We start from the raw sequence: 9,795 nt of genomic DNA, 5'->3' as shown, positions 1-9,795 counted from the left end.
TGGAGCGGAGGATCCGGAGGGAGGTCTGTTGCTGGAGGCTTCGGATTTGTTGTAGATACAGGTTGTCATGGTTGGGTCCAAAGTTTGTTGGTCGGAACGTAGTCCGGAGTCCGTGCGGGATGAGTCGGTTCCGTAGGCAGGTGCTGAGGACGGAGGTGTAGCTGTGGTAGCGAGTCTGCTTGAGAACGTGGCTGAAGAGCTTCTGGGCAGAGGAGATGACCTGAGGTGTGCAGTGAGAGAGGGACTCACTGAAATCCTTGTGGAAGGAGGAAGAGAGTTTCTTCAAGGAAGGCACCCCTGCAAGAGGATTCGCAGTAGGTTAAAATCTTCGAGGAGAAGGTGAGGTCTGCAGATGCTGGAGTATCAGAGCTGAAAATGTGTTGCTGGAAAAGTGCAGCAGGTCAGGCAGCATCCAAGGAACAGAACATTCAACGTTTCGGGCATAAGCCCCTCATCAAGAAAGAGACCACGTTTTTTTTTAAATATGGAGCATTTCTGATGAAGTGCTTGGCTTTCCCAAGTCGAATCTAATAGCCAGGCTGGTTTGCTAAAGCTTGAGCACAAATTATTGCAGCAGGCAAGCATTCTTAACATAGTCAGTAGGATTCAAACCTACGTGGGGAAATCCCAATGGATTTCTAATCCATCGCCTTAACCATTCGGCCATGACTACAGAGGAGAGCGTTCCCTGATGAGGGGCTTATGCCCGAAGCATCGAATTTCCTGTTCCTTGGATGCTGCCTGACCTGCTGGTGTGGTAGGAGATGTGCAACACAGCTTGGTTTGATAGGAGGTGTACAACACGACCTGGTGTGATACCAGATGTGCAACGCAGCCTGGTGTGACAGGAGATGTACAACGCAGCCAGATGTGGTAGAAGGTGAACAACACACCTGGTGTGGAAGGAGATGTACAAGACAACCTGGTGTGATAGGAGATGTACAACACAGCCTGGTGTGGAAGGGGATGTACAACACAACCTGTTGTAGAAGGAGATGTACAACACAACGTGGTGTGCATGGAGATGAACAACAAAGGCTGGTGTGGAAGGAGATGTACAACACAGTCTAATGTCGAAGGAGATGTAGAACACAGCCTGGTGTGCTTGGAGATGTTCCACACAGCTTGGTGTGGAAGGAGATGTACAACTGCAAATGGTGTGTTAGGAGATGTTCAACACAGCCTGGTGTGGTAGGAGATGTACAACACAGCCTTGAGTGGTCGGAGATATACAACGCAGCCTAGTGTGTAAGGAGATGTACAACACTTTCTGGTGTAGACGGAGATATACAACACAGCCTGGTGTGGAAGGTGATGTACAACACAGAGTAATGTGGGAGGAGATGTACAACATAGCCTGGTCTGGTAGGAGATGTATAACGCAACCTGGTGTGGTAGGAGATGTAAAACACAGACTGTTGTGGTACGAGCTGTACAACACAACCATTTGTAGCAGGAGATTTGCAACACAACCAGGTGTGGAAGGTAATGTACGACACAGACTGGTGTGGCTGGAGATGTACAACACAGCCTGGTGTGGAAGGAGATGCACGACACAACCTGGTGTGATAGGAGATGTACAACACAGCCTGGTCTAGTAGGAGATGTATAACACAAAATGATGTGGCAGGTGATATACAACACAGCCTAATGTCGAAGGAGACGTACAACACAGCCTGGTGTGAGTGGAGATGTGCAACACAGCCTGGTGTGAAAGGCGATGTACAACACAACCGGATATGAAAGGAGTTGTACAACACAATCTGGTGTGGTAGGAGATGTACAACACAGCCTGGTGTGGTAGGAGATGTACAACACAGCCTGGTGTGATTGAATATGTATAACACAACCTGGTGTGGTATGAGATGTACAACACAACCAGTTGTAGCAGGAGATGTACAACACAACCAGGTGTGGAAGGTAATGTACCACACAGCCTGGTGTGGTAGGAAGTGTACAACACAGCCTGGTGTAGAAGGAGATGCACAACACAACCTGGTGTGATAGGAGATGTACAAGACAACCTGGTGTGGAAGGGGATGTACAACACAACCTGTTGTAGAAGGAGATGTACAACACAACGTGGTGTGCTTGGAGATGAGCAACAAAGGCTGGTGTGGAAGGAGATGTACAACACAGTCTAATGTCGAAGGAGATGTAGAACACAGCCTGGTGTGCTTCGAGATGTTCCACGCAGCCTGGTGTGGTAGGAGATGTGCAACACAGCCTCGAGTGGTCGGAGATATACAACGCAGCCTAGCGTGAAAGGAGATGGACAACACTTTCTGGTGTAGAAGGAGATGTACAACACAACCTGGTGTGGTAGGAGATGTACAACACAGCCTAGTGTGGAAGGAGATGTACAACACAGCCTGGTGTGGAAGGAGATGTACAACACAGTCAGGTGTGGAAGGCGATGTACAACACAGAGTAGTGTGGGAGGAGATGTACAACATAGCTTGGTCTGGTAGGAGATGTATAACGCAGCCAGGTGTGGTAGGAGATGTATAACACAGACTGTTGTGGTACGAGCTGTACAACACAGCCTGGTGTGTTAGGTGATGTACAACACAACCTGGTGTGGTACGAGATGTACAACACAGCCTGGTTGTAAGGAGATGTACAACACAGCCTGGGGTAGAAGGAGAAAGTGAGGTCTGCAGATGCTGGAGTATCAGAGCTGAAAATGTGTTGCTGGAAAAGCGCAGCAGGTCAGGCAGCATCCAAGGAACAGGAAATTCGACGTTTCGGGCATAAGCCCTTCATCAGGAATCGACACATGGCTGCAAGGGTGGAGCGGAGGATCCAGACGGAGGTCTGTTGCTGGAGGCTTCGGATTTGTTGTAGGTACAGGTTGTCATGGTTGGTTCCAAAGTTTGTTGGTCGGAACGTAGTCCGGAGTCGGTGCGGGATCAGTCGGTTCCGTAGGCAGGTGCTGAGGAAGGAGATGTAGCTGTGGTAGCGAGTCTGTTTGAGAATGTGGCTGAAGAGCTTCTGTGCACAGGAGGTGACCTGGGATGTGCATTGACAGAGGGACTCACTGTAATCCTTGTAGAAGGAGGAAGAGAGCTTCTTCAAGGAAGGCATCCATGCAAGAGGATTCGCAGTAGGTTAAAATCTTCGAGGAGAAAGTGAGGACTGCAGATGCTGGAGTATCAGAGCTGAAAATGTATTGCTGGAAAAGCGCAGCAGGTCAGGCAGCATCCAAGGAACAGGAAATTCAACGTTTCGGGCATAAGCCCTTCATCAGGAATTGACGCATGGCTGCAAGGGTGGAGCGGAGGATCCGGAGGGAGGTCTGTTGCTGGAGGCTTCGGATTTGTTGTAGGTATAGGTTGTCATGGTTGTGTCCAAATTTTGTTGGTCGGAACGTAGTCCGGAGTCCGTGCGGGATCAGTCGGTTCCGTAGGCAGGTGCTGAGGAAGGAGATGTAGCTGTGGTAGCGGGTCTGTTTGAGAATGTGGCTGAAGAATTTTCTGGGCAGAGGAGATGACCTGAGGTGTGCAGTGAGAGAGGGACTCACTGAAATCCTTGTAGAAGGAGGAAGAGAGCTTCTTCAAGGAAGGCACCCTTGGAAGAGGATTCGCAGTAGGTTAAAATCTTCGAGGAGAAAGTGAGGACTGCAGATGCTGGAGTATCAGAGCTGCAAATGTGTTGCTGGAAAAGCGCAGTAGGTCAGGCAGCATCCAAGGAGCAGGAAATTCGACGTTTCGGGCATACGCCCCTCATCCGGAAAGAGACCACTTTTTTTTTTAAATATGGAGCATTTCTGATGAAGTGCTTGGCTTTCCCAAGGCGAATCAAATAGCCAGGCTGGATTGCTAAACTTTGAGCGCGAATTATTGCAGCAGGCATACATTCTTAACGTAGTCAGTAGGATTCGAACCTACGTGGGGAAATCCCAATGGATTTCTAATCCATCACCTTAACCACTCGGCCATGACTACAGACAGTAAGAGGTCCCTGATGAAGGGCTTATGCCCAAAATGTCGAATTTCCTGACCCTTGGATGCTGCCTGTCCTGCTGGTGTGGTAGGAGATGTACAACACAGCCTGGTGTGGAAGGAGATATTTCACACAACCTGGTGTGATAGGAGATGTACAACTCAGCCTGGTGTGATTGGAGATGTACAACACAGCCTGGTGTGATTGGAGATGTACAACACAGCCAGATGTGGTAGGAAGTGAACAACACAGCCTGATGTGTTAGGAGATGTACAACACAGCTTGGTTTGATAGGAGATGTACAACACAACCTGGTGTGGAAGGAGATATACAACATAGCCTGGTGTGGTAGGAGATGTATAACACAACCTGGTGTGATAGGAGATGCACAACATAGCCTGGTGTGGAAGGAGATGTACAACACAGCCTGGTGTGACATGAGATGTACAACACAGCCTGGTGTGGAAGGGGATATATAAAACAGCTAGTTGTGGAAGGAAATATACAACACAACTTGATGTGGAAGGAGATGTACAAACAAAGGCTGGTGGGGTAGGAGATGTACAACACAGCTTGGTTTGGAAGGAGATGTACAACACAACATGATGTGATAGGAGATGTGCAGCACAGCCTGTTTTAGAAGGTGATGTACAACACAACCTGTTGAACAAAGAGATGCACAACACAACCTGGTGTGGTTAGGAGATGTACAACACACCCTGTTGTAATAGGAGATGTGCAACACATCCTGGTGTGGACGGAGATGTACAACACAACTTGTTGTAGCAGGAGATGTACAACACAACTTGTTGTAGCAGGAGATGTACAACACAGCCTGGTATGGTAGGAGATGCACAACACAGCCTGATCTAGTAGGAGGTGTACAACACAAAATGATGTGGTAGGAGATGTACAACACAGCCTAATGTCGAAGGAGATGTACAACACAGTCTGGTGTGGACCGAGATAAACAACACAACCTGGTGTGATAGGAGATGGACAACATAGCCTGGTGTGGAAGGAGATATGCAACAAAACCTGGTGTGGCATGAGATGTACAACACAGCCTGGTGTGGTAGGAGATGTACAGCACAGCCAGTTGTGGAAGGCGATATACAACACAGAGCAGTGTAGGAGGAGATGTACAACATAGCCTGGTCTGGTAGGAGGTGTGGTAGGAGATGTATAACACAGACTGTTGTGGTACGAGCTGTACAACACAGCCTGGTTGTAAGGAAATGTACAACCAGGTGCTGATGCTGGAGCATCAGAGCTGCAAATGCGTTGCTGAAAATGCACAGCAGGTCAGGCAGCATCCAAGGAGCAGGAAATTCGACGCTTTGGGCGTAAGCCCCTCATCAGGAAAGAGACCACTTTTTTTTAAATATGGAGCATTTCTGATGAAGCGTTCGGCTTTCCCAAGTCGAATCAAATTGCCAGGCTGGTTTGCTAAACTTTGAGCGCGAATTGTTGCAGCAGGCAAGCATTCTTAACGTAGTCAGTAGGATTCAAACCTACGTGGGGAAATCCCAATGGATTTCTAGTCCATCGCCTTAACCACTCGGCCATGACTACAGATGGAACGAGATTCCTGATGAAGGGCTTATGCCCGAAGCATCGAATTTCCTGTTCCTTGGATGCTGCCTGACCGGCTGGTGTGGTAGGAGATGTACAACACAGCCTGGCGTGGAAGGAGATATTTCAAACAACCTGGTGTGATAGGCGATGTATAACACAGCCTGCTGTGGGAGGAGATGTACAACACAGCCTGGTGTGGTAGGAGATGTACACACAGCCTGGTGTGATAGGAGATGTATAACACAGCCTGGTGTGGTGGGAGATGGACAACAGAACCTGGTGTGGAATGAAATGTACAACACAGCTTGGTTTGATAGGAGGTGTACAACACGACCTGGTGTGATAGGAGATGTGCAACGCAGCCTGGTGAGACAGGAGATGTACAACACAGCCTGTTGTGGAAGGAGATGTACAAAACAGCCTGGTGTGATTGGAGATGTACAACACAGCCAGATGTGGTAGGAGGTGAACAACACAGCCTGGTCTGGAAGGAGATATTCAACAAAACCTGGTGCGGAACGAGATGTACAACATAGCCTGGTGTGGTAGGAGATGTACAACACAACCAGGTGTGGAAGGAGATATACAACACAGCCTGTTGTGGAAGGAGATGTACAACACAGCCTGGTGTGGAAGGCGATGTACAACACAGCCTGGTGTGGTAGGAGATGTGCAACACAGCCTGGTGTGGAAGGAGATATACAACACATCCTGGTGTGATTGAATATGTATAACACAACCTGGTGTGGTAGGAGATGTACAACACAGCCTGGATTGATAGGAGATTTGTAACACAGCCTGTTGTGTGAGGAGATGTACAACACAACCTGGTATATTAGGAGATGTACAACACAGCCTGGTGTGGGTTGAGATGTACAACACAACCTGGTTTGGTAGGAGATGTACAACACAGCCTGGTGTGATATGAGATGTATAACACAGCCTGGTGTGGGAGGAGATGTACAACACAACCTGATGTGGGAGGAGATGTACAAGACAACCTGGTTTGGTAGGAGATGTACAACACAGCCTGGTGTGATAGGAGATGTATAACACAACCTGGTGTGGAATGAGATGTACAACACAGCTTGGTTTGATTGGAGAAGTCCAACACAGCCAGATGTGGTAGGAGATGTGCAACACAGCTTGGTTTGATAGGAGATGTTCCACACAGCCAGATGTTGTAGGAGGTGAACAACACAGCCTGGTATGGAAGGAGATGTACAGCACAATCTGGTGTGGTAGGAGATGTGCAAAACAGCCTCATGTGGTCGGAGATGTACAACGCAGCCTGGTGTGGAAGGAGAAGTACAACACAGTCTGTTGTGGAAGGAGATGCACAACACAACCAAGTGTGATAGGAGATGTACAACACAGCCTCGTGTGGAAGGGGATGTACAACACAGCCTGGTGTGGATGGAGATATACAACACAACCTGATGTGATAGGAGATGTACAACACAGCCTGGTGTGATTGAATATGTATAATACAGCCTGGTGTGGAAGGTAATGTACAACACAACCTGGTGTGGTAGGAGATGTACAACACAACCTGTTGTAGCAGGAGATGTACAACACAGCCTGGTGTGATAGGAGATGTACAACACAGCAGGTGTGGTAGGAAATCTACAACACAGCCTGGTGTGCATGGAGATGAAAAACTAAGGCTGGTGTGGAAGGAGATGTACAACACAGTCTAATGTCAAAGGAGATGTAGGACACAGCCTGGTGTGCTTGGAGATGTTCCACACAGGCTGGTGTGGAAGGAGATGTACAACAGAAAATGGTGTGTTAGGAGATGTTCAACACGGCCTGGTGTGGTAGGAGATGTGCAACACAGCCTCGAGTGGTCGGAGATATACAATGCAACCTAGTGTGTAAGGAGGTGTACAACACATTCTGGTGTAGAAAGAGATATACAACACAGCCTGGTGTGGTAGGAGATGTATAACACAGCCAGTTGTGGAAGGTGATGCACAATACAAAGTAGTGTGGGAGGAGATGTACAACATAGCCTGGTCTGGTAGGTGATGTATAACGCAGCCTGGTGTGGTAGGAGATGTAAAACACAGACTGTTGTGGTACGAGCAGTACAACGCAGCCTGGTTGTAAGGAGATGTACAACACAGCCCGGTGTAGAAGGAGAAAGTGAGGTTCGCAGATGCTGGAGTATCAGAGCTGAAAATGTATTGCTAGAAAAGCGCAGCAGGTCAGGCAGCATCCAAGGAACAGGAAATTCAACGTTTCGGGCATAAGCCCTTCATCAGGAATCGATGCATGGGTGCAAGGGTGGAGTGGAGGATCCGGAGGGAGGTCTGTTGCTGGAGGCTTCGGATTTGTTGTAGGTACAGGTTGTCATGGTTGGGTCCAAATTTTGTTGGTCGGAACATAGTCCGGAGTCCATGCAGTATCAGTCGGTTGCATAGGCAGGTGCTGAGGAAGGAGATGTAGCTGTGGTAGCGAGTCTGCTTGAGAATGTGGCTGAAGAGCTTCTGGGCAGAGGAGATGACCTGAGGTGTGCAGTGAGAGAGGGACTCACTGAAATCCTTGTAGAAGGAGGAAGAGAGCTTCTTCAAGGAAGGCATCCTTGCAAGAGGATTCGCAGTAGGTTAAAATCTTCGAGGAGACAGTGAGGTCTGCAGATGCTGGAGTATCAGAGCTGAAAATGTATTGCTGGAAAAGCGCAGCAGGTCAGGCAGCATCCAAGGAACAGGAAATTCGACATTTCGGGCATAAGCCCCTCATCAGGAAAGAGACCACTGTTTCTGATGAAGCGCTCGGCTTTTCCAAGTCGAATCAAATAGCCAGGCTGGATTGCTAAAGCTTGCGCGCAAGTTGTTGTGGCAGGCAAGCATTCTTAACGCAGTCAGTAGGACTCGAACCTACGTGGGGAAATCCCAACAGACTTCGAATCCATTGCCTTAACCACACGCCCATGACTGCAGACGGTGTGAAGTCCCTGATGAAGGGCATATGCCCGAAACGTCGAATTTCCTGTTCCTTGGATGCTGCCTGACCTGCTGGTATGGTAGGAGATGTACAACACAGCCTGGTGTGGAAGGAGATATTTCACACAACCTGGTGTGATAGGAAATGTATAACACAGCCTGGTGTGGAATGAGATGTACAACACAGCCTAATGTTGATGGAGATATACAACACAGCCTGGTATTGTATGATGTGTACAGCACAGCTTGGTCTAGAAGGAGATGTACAACACAAAATGGTGTGGTAGGAAATGTACAACACAGCCTAATGTCGAAGGAGATGTACAACACAGTCTGGTGTGATTGGAGATGTGCAACACAGCCTGGTGTGGTAGGAGATGTAAAACACAGTCTGGTGTGATAGGTGGTGTACAACACAACCTGGTGTGGAAGGAGAAGGACAACGCAGCCAGATGTGGTAGGAGGTGAACAACACAGCCTGATATGTTGGAGATGTACAACACAGGCTGGTGTGATTGGAGATGTACAACACAGGCTGGTGTGGAAAGGCGATGTGCAACACAGACTGGTGTGGGACGAGATGTCGAACACAGCATGGTGTGGTAGGAGATGTACAACATAGTCTGGTGTGGTAGGAGATGTTCAACACAGCCTCGAGTGGTCGGCGATATACAACGCAGTCTAGTGTGTAAGGAGGTGTACAACACTTTCTGGTGTAGAAGGAGATATACAACACAGCCTGGTGTTGTAGGAGATGTACAACACAGCCAGTTGTTGAAGGCGATGTACAATACAGAGTGGTGTGGGAGGAAATGTACAACATAGCCTGGTCTGGTAGGAGATGTAAAACACAGCCTGGTGTGGGAGGTGGTGTACAATGCAGCCTGGTGTGGTAGGAGATGTACAACACAGTCTGGTGTAGTAGGAGATGTACAACACAGCCTGGTGTAGAAGGAGATGTACAACACAGCCTGGTGTAGAAGGAGAAAGTGAGGCCTGCAGATGCTGGAGTATTAGAGCAGAAAATGTGTTGCTGGAAAAGCGCAGCAGGTCCAGCAGCATCCAAGGAACAGGAAATTCAACCTTTCGGGCATAAGCCTCTCATCAGGGAAGAGACCACGTTTTTCTTTTAAACATGGAGCATTTCTGATGAAGCGCTCGGCTTTCCCAAGTCGAATCAAATAGCCAGGCTGGCTAGCTAAAGCTTGAGCGCAAGTTGTTGCGGCAGGCAAGCATTCTTAACGCAGTCAGTAGGATTCGAACCTATGTGGGGAAATCCCAATGGATTTCTAATCCATCGCCTTAACCACTCGGCCATGACTAC

The 9,795-nt window shown here is 48.5% G+C and overlaps 4 non-coding genes across 4 annotated transcripts; all 4 read right to left on the bottom strand.

The window, feature by feature from the left end:
- Positions 1-591: 591 nt before the first annotated feature.
- Positions 592-673, bottom strand: trnas-aga (transfer RNA serine (anticodon AGA)). The gene has a single exon. It is a non-coding gene; the product is annotated as a tRNA-Ser (tRNA).
- Positions 674-3,865: 3,192 nt separating this feature from the next.
- On the bottom strand, positions 3,866-3,947 carry trnas-aga (transfer RNA serine (anticodon AGA)). The gene has a single exon. It is a non-coding gene; the product is annotated as a tRNA-Ser (tRNA).
- Positions 3,948-5,438: 1,491 nt separating this feature from the next.
- On the bottom strand, positions 5,439-5,520 carry trnas-aga (transfer RNA serine (anticodon AGA)). The gene has a single exon. It is a non-coding gene; the product is annotated as a tRNA-Ser (tRNA).
- A 4,193-nt stretch (positions 5,521-9,713) lies between these two features.
- On the bottom strand, positions 9,714-9,795 carry trnas-aga (transfer RNA serine (anticodon AGA)). Its single transcript has one exon. It is a non-coding gene; the product is annotated as a tRNA-Ser (tRNA).

Source organism: Hemiscyllium ocellatum, chromosome 1 (genome assembly GCF_020745735.1).
Source record: "Hemiscyllium ocellatum isolate sHemOce1 chromosome 1, sHemOce1.pat.X.cur, whole genome shotgun sequence".
In the NCBI taxonomy this organism is placed as follows: Eukaryota; Metazoa; Chordata; class Chondrichthyes; order Orectolobiformes; family Hemiscylliidae; genus Hemiscyllium; species Hemiscyllium ocellatum.
Note: the sequence above shows the minus strand (reverse complement) of the source record. Positions and strands in the feature narration are given on the sequence as shown.